The sequence below is a fragment of the Gastrolobium bilobum genome, unplaced genomic scaffold, assembly GCF_033153095.1.
Source record: "Gastrolobium bilobum isolate Gb01-03AN ecotype WA unplaced genomic scaffold, APGP_CSIRO_Gbil_v1 utg12113, whole genome shotgun sequence".
NCBI classification, from domain to species: Eukaryota; Viridiplantae; Streptophyta; class Magnoliopsida; order Fabales; family Fabaceae; genus Gastrolobium; species Gastrolobium bilobum.
This window is the reverse complement of record NW_026896539.1, coordinates 13,318-31,476: the sequence shown is the minus strand read 5'-3', so window position 1 is coordinate 31,476 and position 18,159 is coordinate 13,318. Positions and strand designations below refer to the sequence as shown.

At 38.6% G+C, this 18,159-nt stretch overlaps 1 non-coding gene across 1 annotated transcript; it reads left to right on the top strand.

The window, feature by feature from the left end:
• The first annotated feature begins 443 nt into the window (after nt 1-443).
• On the top strand, nt 444-549 carry LOC133300343 (small nucleolar RNA R71). The gene has a single exon (XR_009750056.1). It is a non-coding gene; the product is annotated as a small nucleolar RNA R71 (small nucleolar RNA).
• The last annotated feature ends 17,610 nt before the right edge of the window (nt 550-18,159 follow it).

Genomic DNA, 18,159 nt, shown 5'->3' with positions numbered 1-18,159 from the left:
GGTTTCCCACATAAAAGACAGATTTTGGGTTGGATGGGCAGCTACCAAACAAATGGGGTCCACAACAGAAAACATAAGTTTCACATGTGTTCACTGCATTGACTTGAGGATGGGGCACTGGAATTTGAGGTGTAGGTATTGGAACTTGAGGTTGAGACAACCTTGCCTCAATGGCTTGTCCTTGGGTTCTAACTAGAGTGGACAGTGCATCAAACTTGGCTGAAAGGGCTGTTACTGGATCTACCTCATGTAAGCCAGCCACTCTCCTAGACTGATTTCTCTCTTCAGGCTATTGGGCATAATTTTGAGTCATTTGTTCTAACAACTTATTGGCTTGGTTAAAGGACATGGACATAAACATGCCATTAGCAGCAGAATTTGCTAAGACTCTGTTTTGAGTATTCAGGCTATTGTAAAGGGCCTGTAACACTGCCCAAGAGGGCAAACCATGGTTGGGGCATTGCTTAAGAAGGATTTTGAACCTCTCCCACACATCCACTAAGGTCTCACCATCCTTCTGCATCAAGTTGGTGATATCACACCTAGTTTGCACTATCTTGTTGGATGGGAAAAATTTCATGATAAATTTTTCAGCAAGGGTGTGCCAATTGGTTATAGAGTTGGATGGAAGGGAGTTCAACCACTCTTTGGCTTTGTCAGCCAGTGAGTGAGGGAATAACTTCAACCTCAGCATATCATCTGAGATGTTAGGATTCCTAAAAGTGTTGGTCACTTCTATAAAATTCCTAAGGTGTTTGTGTGGGTCTTCCATCAACAGACCATGGAACTGCCCCATATTTTGGAGCATGGTGAACATCACCGGTTCTAACTTAAAGGGCACTCCATTCACAGGTTGGGCAATGCTTGGATCTAACTCATCCAACACAGGTATGATGAAGTCCATCATGGACCTATCATTGTCATCTATTACAGGTGGGTTCTCTATCCTTGCAGTCCTCCATCTCCTTCATTCCCATTTACATTTCCTAAATACTCTATCTCTACAAAATCTGGAATTGGGATTTGCCTCTGGGCTCTTTCCTAACTCTAAATGTCCTTTCAGGTTCTGGATCAAAAGAATCTAAGAACGGGTGAGGAGTTGCACTCATGCACCCTTTTAACTAACAAAGGCAAACCTGACTAGCTAAAACAACTTAGATTACTATTCAGTTTTTTTTTTAAAAAAAAATCTATTAACAACAACCTGCCAAACAAAAAAGTCCTAATTTGCAGCAGGAAAAGTATCCACAACCAATCAGATTTATAGAGCAGTAACAATATATCCAACTAACAGAATGAAACTAATAATAAAAATAAAATACTGAAACTACAAAATTAAGAAACAAGGTAACAACTATTAAACAATAAACTAGAAAATGAAATGACAGGAGAATTATATAAAACATGTAAAAATCAGAATATGAACAGAACAAGAATCAAACTACCACTATATATAAAAAAACTAATACAGCAACAGTAACTACGCAATAAAGAAGATAAAATTAAAAGTAATCTAAAAATAAAAACAGAAAAATAAGCTAATTCAGAACAGCAATCACACTGAATTCTACAAATGTACGCTTTCGATCCCCGACAACAGCGCCAAAAACTTGTTGCCTTGCTAACAGTTATGCAAGTAGCGCGCAAGTATACGCGACAACAAGTAATACAGGGCGTATTTGAGACCCTTTTATCGTTCCCACAAGGATCTTTAGCGTGTGTAACTTGACTAACTATATAATTGCTAAAATTGAACCTATTCTAAAAATGAATAAAAATGAAAACCAAATAATCACAATACTAAGTTAAACTATTACTAACCAGTGACTTCTTTTCTTTTTGGATTTTTTTAAAAAAATTGATTTCAGGAACTAAGGAGTGAAAAATCAAAGGAAAATGAATTGGGGTTCTGATGTAAAAAGAAAATTTGATTGCAAAAGATTTTTATATAAAGAAATTAATAACCAGAATTAGAAGTGAGATATGGAATATTAAATGAAAATAATTCTGAAGTGTTGAAAACTCAGTTGTAAAAACAGGTTGAGTTTTGGTTCCCCTTCCCAACAGCTTCTGAATGAGTGCTCTTTACAAGTCCCTAAAAACTAATTCCCAAGTGATGGATTTTTTTCTTATTGCTTTTAATCTCTTAAAAACATTTTTTTCCTAAACAAACATTTGCACATCTCTGTGCTAAACGGAGCAAAGACCATTATAGTCCAATCCAAAATTACATGGAGGATGTTCTCATCTTTGAGTAAAATCCCTTGAGTGCTCTCACACTCAAGTCCATGTGCTTAACACATTTATGGACTTAGTCATCTCTCAATGGCTAATTCCTAAAATATTATCCTATCATCAGGCCTTAACAATAGAATAAATACATTCAAACACAGTGTTAAACAAAAAGGGAATCAACTTTCAACAAAAGTAATCAGCACACATTCATAACTGAGGTTCGGGTACCTATACCCAACCTAGAAGAGATTAGCTCCTATCCATACGAATGGAGCTTACAAACAACAAATGAAATTGGAAATTACAGAATATTAAAGTGCTTAAAATTAAACTACAGAAATGGTCCTAACAACCGGATAACCACAATGCTGTACTAACATGAGTATTCAAAGACAAACTTCATTAACAAATCAAAACAGAGAAATATAAAAATTCTGCACAAAAGGGTACAGAAAAATAAAAGGTATCAGTAGCAGATGAAAAATTGAAGAGCCACACACTCACTATTCTTTCCCTTTATATAGCCTTCTTCCTCTGCATGTACGGGCTTCTGCCTCACACCTCAGCAATCATCACGCGATCCTTGCGCGTTACTCGTTAGTGGTCCCCAGCCGCTCCACACCTCACTCCCACGATCCAAAAAGTGCTTCAGCCTCCACTCACAACAGCTTCCAGCTCACCCACTCAACAAAGGGTTTTTTGTTTGGCATTTTCTGTATAAAAGAAAGGGTGGTTAGGGTTTGGTGATTTCACTTAAGGAATCGATTGTGAAGGCTAAGGTTCTGTGGCTACTCAAAAACAAAGTCCGGTGTGGCTTAGTGTAAGAACCCGCACCGTTAATTAAGGAATTTAATTAATAAATTATGAGAAAATAGGAAATGATTCCATAATTGACCCCAATAATTATTATGTGGCTTAATAATTATAATAAGTGAGTAATAATGCTGAAAGTCGCTTTTCGGAAGAAAAGTGCAGATACCGGTTCTGCTAGTCGGTATAAATGTGTACCGAAAAAGTATCCCAGAAAATTATAATAAGTGCATGATAATTACTAGAATAATGTGTAGGACTTGTAAAACGAGTTTCAAGTCCAAATAATGAGAACTGGTGCTAGAAACCGGTACTGGCTTTGAAAAGCGCGTACTGGAAAGGTGCTCCGAAAATTATAAGAAAAATATGATAATTCTTGTAAAATTGAGTAGGTTAAGAATCCAGAGTTTGGGATTAAAATGCTAAGCGTAGCAATTAAAGTTAATACTGTGTGTTTAAATGTTAAACCATTATAAATAGGCACACTTGGGCAAAAAACCCTAAATAACTTCTGCATGTACGTGGCTTGGGAGAGGGTGGCTGACCAGAATAGTGTCCAAAGGCCTTCTTCTCCATTTCTTGGCCAAGTAATCACCTTTTTCTTGGTTTCTTCACCTCCAAACACTTGAGCCTTGTGTGAGTGGCCTTGTGAGTGTGTAGAGAGCTTTTGTTCTGAGTTGAGAGGCTGTTGGAAGTCAGCTTTGAGGGCTGAGTTGGAGAGTTGAGTTGTGGGAACCTTGGAGTTGGCTTGTTAAGCTTCAAGGTGTGTTCTTTGTGGAGAAAGGACCCTTCTTGGTGTGCATTTTCGTGCACAGTGTTGAGGCAGACTTGGGAGTTGTTGTGATAGCTCCATACAGCATCTCCATCCTCTGTTTTGGCTTGGGGTATGATCAGCACCTTCGTACTTGAGTTTTTATGTTTAAAAATGGAAGCTTGATGTATGTAAAGGCTAAAAGATGATAACTTAATGTTGAGGTTGGTCAAACACACCTAGAAATGCATGTTTAGGTGTTTAAAATCGGTAAAAACCCAACCTTGGAAGGATATCTTCACGAAATGCAGTTTCTGCATTCTGTCGTGAAATATCCGGATATCTGCCCGAGAAATATCCGCATATGTGATATCCGGATATGGGATTTGGATATCCGGATATTAGATATCCGGATATGGGAATCTGGATATCCGGATATTGTATATCCGGATATGTACAGTTAAATATCCAGATATTACATATCCGGATATGGTTTCGAGGAATATCTGGATATTCTGGGATTTTGTAGAACAGTAGCTGTGCTGTGTGTACAGTAGGCTATTGGGGGTTTGTGGACCCTAGATTGATAAAGTTGAACTTCTGTAATTAATGAACTTAGTCAGAATCAAGTGATTAAGGGCTTATGGCTTGGTATGGAGCCTTAAGACGTAAAATGTAAAGGAAAGACGTTGTCTTAATATTGTATACTTGTGGTGCATTATTATTGATATAGTATTGGTCCATAACAGATTGTGAATCTTTTGTGTTTGGACTTTGAGCTGTGGACTCTTGGCTTTGGGTGTTAGCTTGCAAGGTAAGCTTTCGTGTCCTCAGTTTAGCCATGTTGTGGTTCCACTATGTTCCATGGGGGTGTGGTTATATACATGCTGTGTTACATGCTTTGAGTATTTGAAATGCTGTTGAGCTTTATGTGTAATGGCTTTTAATATGAATGTGTTGTTCCATCTTGACGGTATGCCTGAGTATGTAGCGTCATACAAGACGGTGATCTGGGGTGGATGCAAGTAGTGTCTTGCACTATTTATGGGTATTAGACGTATATAAATCCTGCATTTCTCTGGCCAGTAGAATAGAATTGACACACATGACATGATTATCTGCTGCATTGCAATGATTTAGAACTGATGATGATAAACTGCTTTTGAACTTATATTGCACATGTAAGTGAGCTTGGGGTGGAAGATCCTTGAGGACCCCTTGTCTTACTGAGATTTCTTGTTTAGAGATCTCACTCCACGTTTGGGGAATGCTTATTTCAGGTTCAGGTAGTATGGTGACTGATGCCTCTGGCGGCAGGAGGCCAGAGCTTAGCTGATATTGATATTATGCTGTATTGCTGCCATGTCTGATTTTGGATGCTGTTTATGTTTTCCGCTATTTATGTTGTTGTTGTTGTTGAGACTGATGTTGGGCGCGTTGCCTTATTTGAGTGAGCATGAGGATTGTCCATGACACTTTATGTAGTACTTTTAGATTGGAGTTGTATAAACTGCTAGATGGTCTGGTCTACGTTGTTGTAGTTCCGTGACTAGAGCCACACTTTTATTATCTATATTATGAGGTATTTCAGTTAGCTGTTTTATTGCAATTACATACAGGCGATGTTTTATTAATTGATTAATAAGCAAGTTGGTAATGATAACGATATCATAATTGAAAAGAAAAAGATATTCTGCATTTTTAATTAAGCGCAGCTTAATACGATAGTATGATAACATTACCGGATATATACGGGGTGTTACATTTATGGTATCAGAGCAATGGTTCGAGGGAAAAGCTTGTATGTATTGCAATAGTTAAGATGTTTGGTTGTGTCTGTCTTGTGTGTTTACTCCGTCGAATTTTATTATGATAATGCATATGTAATCGCATTGCGTGGGCCTGATCAACTCATAATTTGTGTAACTTGTGCAGAGTCATGGTAAGGTCCGGGAGAACACGAGAGACTTCTGAGGATCAACCCAATCCTATCCTGACTGCATTGGCTGAGATACAAGCGGCTAGGTTAGCCGATCAAGAGGCCACTAGATTGGCCAACGCAGCAATGATGGATGCTGTACGCGAGGCGAACCGGATAGCCGCAGAAGAGGTTCGTGAAGCGAACTGGAGGACCACTGAGGATGTCCTCGAGGCGAACAAGATGGCGAACATGACGATGATGAGAGTCATGTTGGAGGAGATGAGGGCTGGTCCTGCTGTAGGCCAGGCACCACCGCCGCCGCCTCCACCTAGTGTTCAGGATGAGAGCCTGAGTCACATTGGCAGTGCTTCTCATGTCGCTGAGACGAGGGATACTCTTGTAGAGCCTGCTGAAGATCGTGATGTGATAGATCGTCGGCTGAATGCTTTCAGGAAGCATAAGCCACCTGTGTTTGAGGGGTCTTTGGATCCTATTGCTGTTGGAGATGGCTGGAGTCGCTGGACAAGATATTTCGGGTCATGCAGTGTACAGACCCACAGAAGCTGATGTTCTCGACTTACATGCTGGAGGGCGATGCCCATGAGTGGTGGACGAACACCTTCCGTGCTCATGAGATGCAGGGTCGTGTCATGACATGGCCATTCTTTGAGGAGTGCTTTTTGGGCAGATACTTTCCCTACGATGCGCAGGAGAGGAAGCAGGGGGAGTTTGATAGATTGGTTCAGGGCTCGATGTCTGTTGATGAGTACCTGGCCAAGTTCAATGAGCTGGTGAAGTTTTCGCACTTCCGGATTTTTGGCTGCTAAGTTCCGTAGAGGACTTAGTGAGGTGATTGCTGAGCATATTGCTGGAGCTGCTTCGAGGGACTTTGGTACACTGGTTTAGCAGTGTAAGGTGTAACAGCCCGTTACGTACCGGTATTGTTAACATTAATTATGATATTAAGCGCAGTTACAATCACAGCAGTTCATTTAAAAAAACGAGAATAAATTTTTTCCGACTATTACGCGAGCATTTAAATCATAAAAAAGCGTAATAATTAAAAGCTGTGACCGTAACCGTAAACTCTTGCGGAAGACTTATTTCAACTATTTTTATAACTTACATCATTTATTATGAGTTACTAAGGAGTTCCCATAAACTCACTTAGCCTATTTCCAACTTTACGTTTTTACCAATTCGAACATGTTTCACTCTAAATTTTTCTGCGACCAAACCGATCGCAACCAACCCTTCTTCTCAGATTATATCTTTGTGTTACTTAATTCCCTTTTTAACAAGCTAAAATACGCTCAATTCGGAGCTCATTTGCTCCGGTTATCTCCGTTTGAAGTTGGATAAGCGATTAGCCCAAACAACCCCAAAAACAGCTCCAAACCACTCACATTGCTCGAATTACTGCACTCAATCCACTCAACCATTTGCTCTCAAATTTTTATCCTACAAACTAGGCATCTCAAACTTCATTTTGATATATCACACGCTCAATTTGACTGAGAAACGAAGCGGAAATTAATTTCCCAAATCCGGTCCAGAATCTGCCTCAGGTGCAGGGGCACATGGGCAGTCCGTGTTTCTCTATTTTTTCCAGGCCGAAGATCAACCCAGATTTTCCTCAAATTTGGACACAAGGTAGAGGACATCTCAACCTTCAAAATGGCGTATGGCACGTCCCTAGGGGACTTCTATGGAGGGAGATATGCTCTCCCGAAGTTCGCCTAAAATCTGCCAATTCTACAGAAAATTCGCCAGAGTTTCCTTTGTTTTTCCAATAATCCCAAATTTGTAAAAGATCATTTAAACCTCAAATGTACCTAATAAACACATGATAATACAGTAATAATCTAATGGGTGGCACACACAAGGACCAACAACGCCTTGGGGCACTTACAACCCAATCCAGTTTATAGTTATTAAACATAGAGTCCATATTAATCATTCTAAAGTAGTTGCAATCACTAACACCTTTTTCATGCATATTTCCATCATACATATTATCATAACCTAAAATAGGCCTAAGGCCCTTCCATCATAATTAGACATGCATCAATACTATTACAATATGGCTTTACAAATTACAACTTGAAACTAAAACTTCAAATTACATTCTTCTAAAATTTCAACTTAATTTAAAAGACAACATAACCAAATACATCACTACTAGACTTAGGAAAAATGGCATGAACAAGATGCTAATGAAGCTACTAATAAATACAAATGACATGTTCATGCCCTAAGTCTAGCCTAGGCCACACGGCCAACAAAATGCAAAATAAGAAGCGCTCCACCGCTCACTCTGCGGGCCTCTTGCCCGAGGCTCCTGCTCCACTGCTACCTCCTGAAATAAATGCCCCGAGACGGGGTGAGATATACGAATATATCTCAGTAACCAAGAGGTTCTGGAGAAAACTCCACCCAATGGTTCACTTCGATGCATATCAATAGAATACAACAACCACTTTGAAAACGGGATATAGCAAGGGATTTAGAGAATGGGGAATATAAAGAAAACAAAATACGACGATACGGGATGGTAACCCCAATTCCACGTACGCCCTCGGCATATATAAGCCTATGGGTATCATCCAAGGTGTGTTCACAGAAACCACAACCATGATGCCCAAACCAACCAAAACGCCAAAGACATTCCTAGTGTGCTCCTACCCGGATCACACACCATGACCGCAGTCAACTGGAACTCCCTCCTGGAGACCTATCCAGCGGAAGTCCGAAAATGCCCGAAGGCAATAAAACTGTCTACTGGCCAGAGACTCGGTACCGCAGTACCCATAGCAATAATGCATGCATGCTCATGTGTTCTATACTATTCATACACACTTCCTACCGTTGCCATCAACTGGCAAGGTGGAACAGAAAAGGGGAACAAGCCCCAGTACCAAGAGGTTACCTGGAATATTGTTTCCACAAGCTCCGCAGCAGCTTATCCCTCAACTTGGTACACAGCAGAATGCCTACACAGAGGACATTCCTAATCACTCACAATTCAAACAATACATGCTACTTTACAATTACACATGCATTGAACCAATTACTTACCTCAATCCACTTGGTCCAAGACCGATGGCAACTCACTGAATCAAGATTCAGGATTCAAGTCAACGTACGACAACCTATACAATTACGTACATCCATCAGTACGCGTCAAATAGCATCAAAATGCAAAATCACAAAAATCCTCCCCATCCTCCCTTGATGGTTCGGCCATTGTAGTGTAAATTTGAGATTTATTTTTCTAAATTTTCTTTCTCATTTTGTTACGTCTCATTAGGTTGTCAATAGGCCAGTTCAAGTGCCGGTTCGTCATTTTCGCGTCGAATTCCATCAAAACGCGAAAATCGCAAAATCCCCCCTTTTTCCCTTGGAGGTTCGGCCATATAGGTGTTAATTGGGGATTTATTTTTCTAAATTTTCTTTCTCATTTTAGTACCCATCCTTGGGTTGCCATAAGGCCATTTCAACTGTCGTTTCGCCGTTTTACGTCTTTTAAGCATCGTTTCGCTAAATATTTCGCTCTAGGTTCATTTATGCCAACTAAACCACTTATTATTTTTCCATTGATTCTAACACTTGCCAATCACAACACAACCCATCTAAGCACTATATAACTACACAAATCATCATCCAAATCATTTTTCATCATCAATTCACTCATTTTTCCTCAAAGGTTCGAATCTTGCCCTATGACATTCCAAAGAATTTCCATTCAATTTTAATCACTCCAACCTTCACACAACCTATTATATCATCATACCATCATGCCACAATTCATCAAACAAGTCTCAACACCAAAATTCACAAGTCCAAAATCATGATCATCAAATTTTTCTAAGTTAAATTCATCAATTTTCACCAATAAATTTCATCGCATTTCTAGCTTTAATACATCATTCTAACACATTATCATCTAATACACATTTTCAAATTGAGCTCTCTAACACAACACATCATCAAATCAAGCTTTAGGTTTCCAAAAATTCAATCACAATTAAACCATGTAAATGGGATGGAAACATACTCACAACAAAGGCTAGAAGCTAACCCAAGACTCCTCCAAGCAATGGAAGATCAAAAAGCTCCATGGACAACCATTTTTTCTCCAAAATTTCGTGGCTGTAAATGGCCAATATCTCCCCAAATACACGGTTTCAAGGCTCAAGAGTGGTACCAATGTGTTTAGAAGGTTGTTTCCAACAAATTTCAACACAAAAATCACTTGATTTGGTTAAGAAATGATCAAGTTATGGTGAAGAGAAAATTTGAATGCAAATGGGGTTTTTGGGGGAGGGGGCTGCGGGTTTCATGAAGAAGAAGGGAGGAAAGTGATGCATGAATAGTGCCAAGCACATGTGGCTTAAGTCACTTAAGTGGGGTGGGTCACCGCCACCTCACGCGATTTAAAACTAATCCGAATTTTCCTCCGATTCCACTAAACGTCCGTAAATTCACAACCTATTTAGAAACTCAAATTTTTAACATTAACTATTCCCCTTTAATTAGGCTTGACCAGATGAATTAAGAGTCCTCCATTCGTTCGGAGAAAACACTGTTTTAAGCTATTACGCGCGCCATTGGCACGCTTCCCCAAACTGTCTTAATTTCATCGAATATCATAAGAAATCATATTTCCTAACTCATTAGACCATTTTTAACTCATATTTGAAACCTAGAGCTCAAAATTCCACTGGCACATTTTACGGTGCAATCGTAACGCGGTATTTTTACCCGCGAAAAACACTATTCACTGATTTTTCTGAAACTTGCCTATCCACTCAATTTTTCGTTCTGAACCCATTTCCAGGGTTATTTTTACCATCTGAGACCTTCTACTCAATTTTTATCTTCCTAGGGTTGCGTGTTGGCTAATTACCGTTTTGCCCTTTCTTTGTATTTTGGCCTAATCTTTAGGATTTTCACTAATTCATCACTTGATTGCTCACTTAATATTTTAATTACTTGATTTAAAATTGTGAGGTGTTATATTCACCCCAACTTTTTAGAATTTTGTCCGCAAAATTAAATCATACTCATCCGCTAACTCAGGACACAGTCGGAGAATCTCATCCTCCCGCTCCCAAGTAGCATCCTCAAGTGTGTTCCTTTACCACATTACTTTTATCACAAGTACGATCTCCTTTTTATGATACTTATTATCCTTTGATCCTTCACAATCACTTGTCTCTCATGGTTCTGTGACATTTTAATTCACAATACTTTACACTTTCTCTGGTCTCCCGTTACCCTTTCGCTGATCTGTAGGTAATAATATAACAATATTACGGATTTGTCGGTATTAATTTACCTCATTCTCATCTTTATCCATATTTCTGACCCATGGTCGTTCTCAAAAGCATCTAATCGTTTTCATGCACATTCACTAGTTATTCCTGGAGTATTTCCAACTCACACGTTCTTTAGTACTTAACTTTTTTCGCTGTCCTCACTGTTTTGACAATACCCCAACAACCATTTCTTTCCATTACTGTTACTACTCTTATCATTTCGCTGTTTTCTTGGCTTTCACCCAAGCACATGCTTTCTAGTTTCAAAGGCACTTTGTCGTGTCCTACAATTCCGATTCACATTAAATTCTATACTCATTTACTTTATTTTTCCTTGTCACGTGCCTTCACCTCTTTTTAGGTACTCACAACTATATATTTCTCTCTGTGATACGAAACTAACAATACTCATCATAGTTTATATTTTCGATTAGCCCTATAAGGCCTTTCGACCACAAATACTCATGAAATATTTCCATCTACAAACTCATATTCATAATTTACACTCATTGTTAAACTCTTTATTAGCTTAACCATCTCAACTTTACCAACTCAACCAGCTCAACTCCATACTTAGACCTCTCACAGTCTAAACACAACACTCATCAATGACCTCCACATCAAGGCCTCATGCTTAATATTTTCTCCCACTAACTATTTTCAACTTTTATTCCACTCCGACGTTGCAACTTAACCATATGTTCAACTTATTTATACCACTTTTTCGTAATCATCGTCATTTAATCCTGAATGTCAAACTCAATATAACATCACCTTACAGTTTTCACCAACTTTCACCAATCATCTTGGTTGTTCGAATCAATCAACCACACCAAGCCATTTCACTACTAACTGATGGACCCTTAAAATGCCATGTCTCTCACATGCAAGTCTCGTTCTATAGGAATCTTTGAAACTTAATTATCAAGTCACATAAAACTAAATCCATCCTTGCCACTACTTATACAATTTACCATCGGTTGGTATATCAGTCTCTCGGAATATTCAAAGCTACCACAGCACTCAGCTATACCTCATTAATACTTAACCAAAACAACATCAACATTGTGCATTTTCCACACACTTTCCATCATAAGTGGCATATGCGATTATATATAACACTCCTTTAACCTGAACTCTTGATCATTACCAGCCTTCCTAGAAGGACACTCACTCAATCTGTCAACATTAAATCACATTATTATCTCTTTTATCATAAAGCGAGGATTCCAACAAACTTATTACCTCACTTGGAGCCGAAATTATTTCATCGAACTTACTTTACACCCACAATAGTGCTTCACTATCACACTTCTAAATTCTTACACACTATGCCTCACCTCTTATATCCAAATCTGACGTATTTTGTTCATTTACAAACATTTGACCTCATTTTTGCGTTAATCACATGGAAGAACTCTCTCAATACAGTGGGTAACAACATTCACAGGTTTTAACCGCTCGAGCTCTTGCTGTCCTCAGGGCCCCAGATGTAATGACCCACCAATCAGAGAATCCACCCATATAATCCATGCAGTAATGATAACCTACCACCTGCTGACTGTGTTCTATTAGTATTCCCAACGTTTCTTATTTGTGCACTTGTGTAGATCAATTCAACTATAATAGCAGTCTCATCACTGCGGGATACTTCCTCATCTCATATTACTCGTATAACATAATAATAGTCTCCGGGAACATAATCCGCACGGAGATGGCTACACACTTCGGGCACATAAGCCGCACAGAGATGGTAATATCAAGTCTCATAACGTGCACCTAGTGCATAGAGGAGTTCATATTTACATCACATCTGTATACAACAGCAAACGTGCACCCAGTACACAGGGGAGTTCATACTTATAACATATCCGTATATAACGGCAAAACTGGTACTCCGTACACTCCAGATCACACATGGACCCAGTCCATTTGGTGTCTGTATCACTCTGTATATAACAGCAAAATATCTTTGGTATATTCACATGGGGCTATCCCCATAACCATAGTAATAATGGTATAATATACACCTGTTATATATATAAGTCAATTCATTTTACTCTCTCATTTCATTCTTCTCACTGATAGTTTACATGTAAGTCACTATTATAATAATTCACATTCTCTTCGTAATTTCATACACATTTCTTAACTCTCAATAGTTCCTTCTGTCATGTTATTGTTCAAATCCATAGTCCATTATCTCTTCCTTGCTTATTCTTCTCACAGATTGTTTTCTCTTTTACTTTGACTATTCACTTGGCATAGTTCATAACATAATCTCTATTCCGTGAATCAAGAATTTTCTCAAAGTTCTGTACACATCTCACATATACTTCCCATCACACAGGGATCTTCTAAACATATTCTTCCTATCACAAAAGACTAATTTCACCTCAATCCGTGCACTGGAAAATTATATCAATCCTTGCACTAACACTTATACCTCAACTCATTAACTAATCTTATCATTTTTGTTTTGACATTACACATTAGCTCTTTTGCTAAACACATAATTCCACACTTTATTGTAACTTAGTTCATACACTAATCACATGATTTCCCATCAGGTTGTACATTAGCTCATTCTCTAATCATACAATCTCTTCAGATACTTCCCATCATCGGGGATTTCATTCGGCCTCATTGTCCTTTTACAAAAATTTAATAATTTACCTCAACACGGATAATTAGGCGCTCAGGCCATCACAAGGTGTACATACATATATATGTATACTGGCACTTAGGCCATCACTGGATCATCATCCGTTTATTTATCAGAGTAGGTATACTGGCCATCAGGCCATTAGGTATTATTCACAATGCATTACAACATCCACTAGTAATTAGGCCATTTCAATTTACGATATTCATTCTTTGAGATCTCCATGAGACCTCCATCATGGATCAATCCTCTTATGCTTCATAACACCTGAACCTCTACAAAGTAGCCATTTCCAAGGAGAATTCCACATATTAACGCACACATATAATCACATTTGTTTCCTTTATGGCATGTCTGTCAAGCTAGACCATATTCCGTTACGGACAATCATACTCTCAATGAACCTTGTTCAATGCCATCCATGGCGATTCTATCAACTTCTTCCTTATACATATAATACATAATTAATTCATCTCCCCTATGCTTAATCAATACTACCTCCTTATGGATTTAAATCCCATATTTCGATACATCTCAATTTATCAATTGACCAACATTATAATTTCAAGTGGTCAAATCCCATAGGATTAATCATCAATTATTCTATTTATTTCTCTGCATGAACCATCTCACTTTGTTTAAGTGTACATCATCCATCAAGGACTTATAACTTCTAGTCAACATAAAATATTCAAATTCGTGCCTAAGCATATCTGTTCACCATTTTCAATAATCCAACAGGTTCTAAACCTTTCACCTTGATGAAGTCTATTCACCAAGTCCATTGTACACACTATACTACACACATACTTGGAAGCTTTACCCATACCATTTCCATACTATGGACTCATCTCAATTATATATCTTTATTATTCATGGTACTACAAGGTTCATCCATGCAATACCGTACATATCATAGATTTGTTTACAACTTTCACTTATAATCCAGCATTATAAATTTCATCTACAAGGTCAGACGAAACATTTAAGTCTGTTTCCCATAAGTCCTATAATATTCATATTTTACTTACTGCCATCTCTTGTCCATGGAGCAGTCAACACTGCATCCACAACATCAGGCTAAGGACTTACATTTGGTGTTCCAAGGTTGCCACGCAGGCTTCTTACGATGACTACGCATGTAACACAAAGGAATGGGTTGATCAGACCCACACTAAGGAATCACATATGCAGTAATCGATAAGAATCTACATACAACTATGCAACACACAACACAACTATATATTCATTATCAGAGTTCCCTAACAAAACTGCTCTGATACCATAAAATGTAACAGCCCGTTACGTACCGGTATTGTTAACATTAATTATGATATTAAGCGCAGTTACAATCACAACAGTTCATTTATGAAACGCGAATAAATTTTTTCCGATTATTACGCGAGCATTTAAAACATAAAAAGGCGTAATAATTAAAAGCTGTGACCGTAACCATAAACTCTTGCGGAAGACTTATTTAAACTATTTTTATCACTTACGTTACTTATTATAAGTTACTAAGGAGTTCCCATAAACTCACTTAGCCAATTTCCAACTTTACGTTTTACACCAATTCGAATATGTTACACTCTAAGTTTTTCTGCGACCAAACAGATCGCAACCAACCCTACTTCTCAGATTATATCTTTGTGTTACTTAATTCCCTTTTTAACAAGCTAAAATACGCTCAATTCGGAGCTCATTTGCTCCGGTTATCGCCGTTTGAAGTTGGATAAGCAATTAGCCCAAACAACCCCAAAAACAGCCCAAACCACTCACTTTGCCCGAATTACTGCACTCAATCGACTCAACCATTTGCTCTCAAATTTTTATCCTACAAACTAGACATCTCAAACTTCATTTTGATATATCACACGCTTAATTTGACGGAGAAACGAAGCGGGAATTAATTTCCCAAATCCGGTCCAGAATCTGCCTCAGGTGCAGGGGCACATGGGCAGTCCGTGTTTCTCTATTTATTTCAGGCCGAAGATCAACCCAGAATTTCCTCAAATTTTGACACAAGGTAGAGGACATCTCAACCTTCAAAATGACGTATGGCACGTCCCTAGGGGACCTCTATAGAGGGAGATATGCTCTTCCGAAGTTCGCCTAAAATCTGCCAATTCTACAGAAAATTCGCCAGAGTTTCCTTTGTTTTTCCAATAATCCCAAATTTGTAAAAGATCATTTAAAACCTCAATGTACCTAATAAACACATGATAATACAGTAATAATCCAATGGGTGGCACACACAAGGACCAACAACGCCTTGGGGCACTTACAACCCAATCCAGTTTATAGTTATTAAACATAGAGTCCATATTAATCATTCTTAAGTAGTTGCAATCACTAACACCTTTTTCATGCATATTTCCATCATACATATTATCATAACCTAAAATAGGCCTAAGGCCCTTCCATCATAATTAGACATGCATCAATACTATTACAATATGGCTTTACAAATTACAACTTGAAACTAAAACTTCAAATTACATTCTTCTAAAATTTCGACTTAATTAAAAGACAACATAACCAAATACATCACTACTAGACTTAGGCAAAATGGCATGAACAAGATGCTAATGAAGCTACTAATAAATACAAATGACATGTTCATGCCCTAAGTCTAGCCTAGGCCACACGGCCAACAAAATGCAAAATAAGAAGCGCTCCACCGCTCACTCTGCGGGCCTCTTGCCCGAGGCTCCTGCTCCACTGCTACCTCCTGAAATAAATGCCCCGAGACGGGGTGAGATATACGAATATATCTCAGTAACCAAGAGGTTCTGGAGAAAACTCCACCCAATGGTTCACTTCGATGCATATCAATAGAATACAACAACCGCTTTGAAAACGGGATATAGCAAGGGATTTAGAGAAGGGGGAATATAAAGAAAACAAAATACGACGATACGGGATGGTAACCCCAATTCCACGTACGCCCTCGGCATATATAAGCCTATGGGTATCATCCAAGGTGTGTTCACAGAAACCACAACCATGATGCCCAAACCAACCAAAACGCCAAAGACATTCCTAGTGTGCTCCTACCCGGATCACACACCATGACCGCAGTCAACTGGAACTCCCTCCTGGAGACCTATCCAGCGGAAGTCCGAAAATGCCCGAAGGCAATAAAACTGTCTACTGGCCAGAGACTCGGTACCGCAGTACCCATAGCAATAATGCATGCATGCTCATGTGTTCTATACTATTCATACACACTTCCTACCGTTGCCATCAACTGGCAAGGTGGAACAGAAAAGGGGAACAAGCCCCAGTACCAAGAGGTTACCTGGGATATTGTTTCCACAAGCTCCGCAGCAGCTTATCCCTCAACTTGGTACACAGCAGAATGCCTACACAGAGGACATTCCTAATCACTCACAATTCAAACAATACATGCTACTTTACAATTACACATGCATTGAACCAATTACTTACCTCAATCCACTTGGTCCAAGACCGATGGCAACTCACTGAATCAAGATTCAGGATTCAAGTCAACGTACGACAACCTATACAATTACGTACATCCATCAGTACGCGTCAAATAGCATCAAAATGCAAAATCACAAAAATCCTCCCCATCCTCCCTTGATGGTTCGGCCATTGTAGTGTAAATTTGAGATTTATTTTTCTAAATTTTCTTTCTCATTTTGTTACGTCTCATTAGGTTGTCAATAGGCCAGTTCAAGTGCCGGTTCGTCATTTTCGCGTCGAATTCCATCAAAACGCGAAAATCGCAAAATCCCCCCTTTTTCCCTTGGAGGTTCGGCCATATAGGTGTTAATTGGGGATTTATTTTTCTAAATTTTCTTTCTCATTTTAGTACCCATCCTTGGGTTGCCATAAGGCCATTTCAACTGTCGTTTCGCCGTTTTACGTCTTTTAAGCATCGTTTCGCTAAATATTTCGCTCTAGGTTCATTTATGCCAACTAAACCACTTATTATTTTTCCATTGATTCTAACACTTGCCAATCACAACACAACCCATCTAAGCACTATATAACTACACAAATCATCATCCAAATCATTTTTCATCATCAATTCACTCATTTTTCCTCAAAGGTTCGAATCTTGCCCTATGACATTCCAAAGAATTTCCATTCAATTTTAATCACTCCAACCTTCACACAACCTATTATATCATCATACCATCATGCCACAATTCATCAAACAAGTCTCAACACCAAAATTCACAAGTCCAAAATCATGATCATCAAATTTTTCTAAGTTAAATTCATCAATTTTCACCAATAAATTTCATCGCATTTCTAGCTTTAATACATCATTCTAACACATTATCATCTAATACACATTTTCAAATTGAGCTCTCTAACACAACACATCATCAAATCAAGCTTTAGGTTTCCAAAAATTCAATCACAATTAAACCATGTAAATGGGATGGAAACATACTCACAACAAAGGCTAGAAGCTAACCCA